The sequence below is a fragment of the Nannobrachium achirus genome, assembly GCF_963921795.1.
Source record: "Nannobrachium achirus genome assembly, chromosome: 2".
Lineage (NCBI taxonomy): Eukaryota > Metazoa > Chordata > Actinopteri > Myctophiformes > Myctophidae > Nannobrachium > Nannobrachium achirus.
Genome location: NC_137811.1, coordinates 70,804,370 through 70,805,269, shown reverse-complemented (window position 1 = coordinate 70,805,269; position 900 = coordinate 70,804,370).

Below are 900 nucleotides of genomic sequence, written 5' to 3'. Positions count from 1 at the left end.
TTCACCGCTCCAAAAAATTCATCCACCAGGGGCATTGACAACTCATTCTTATGACTTCCTATCTAGCCACGCTTTATAAACTATATAATTTTTAAAGAGAAAACCAAAAAAAAAAAAAAAAAAAAAAAAAATATATATATATATATATAATATATATATATATATATATATCATATATATATATATATATATATATATATATTAGACTTCGGTGAACAACGTCGAATAGTGACTTTGATATTCAAATATTCAAATATTTGGTGAATACCCTGTTATACACAGTGGGGGAACTGCAGTGCACAGACTGCACACCACTGAGTGACTATAAGACATCCATCCAATCAGCTTCTTGAAGGTGAGCTAATGATTTTCTCCTTCTTCTCTGAAAGCTTTTTAATTTCATGGACCTACATTTCAGGCTTCATAAGATTTAAATCTCTTCAAAGAGAGTGTATAATGGGAAAATGTATTTTACTGTCATGTTTAATGATAAAAACATTGACAAGCTGTGTAAACCTGCTGATCTGTGCGTGTTAAACCAAATACAATTATACTTGACTCACACAACTGTTATTTGAACATACAGTATACCACTGGAATTACTGAAATGTTATGGCCACAATATAAAATAGAGATATTGCAATTACAGTAGAAATGTTGTACTTGTAACTTGTATGTTGAGATAAGTAATTCATCAAAGTGTCTTATCATTGCGAACGGGGTTGAGTATAATACAAATATTTGTTAGATACAATAGGCCTCCATGTGGGTTATCAGACTGGTGATAGGTCATCATACTTTCTCTTTCATAAATTCTTTGTTTTTAATTAATTTATTTCAGGGGTAGTCTTTATGATGACTAATCGCCTACGCTGGTTCTTTTATTGGGTTTGAATGATT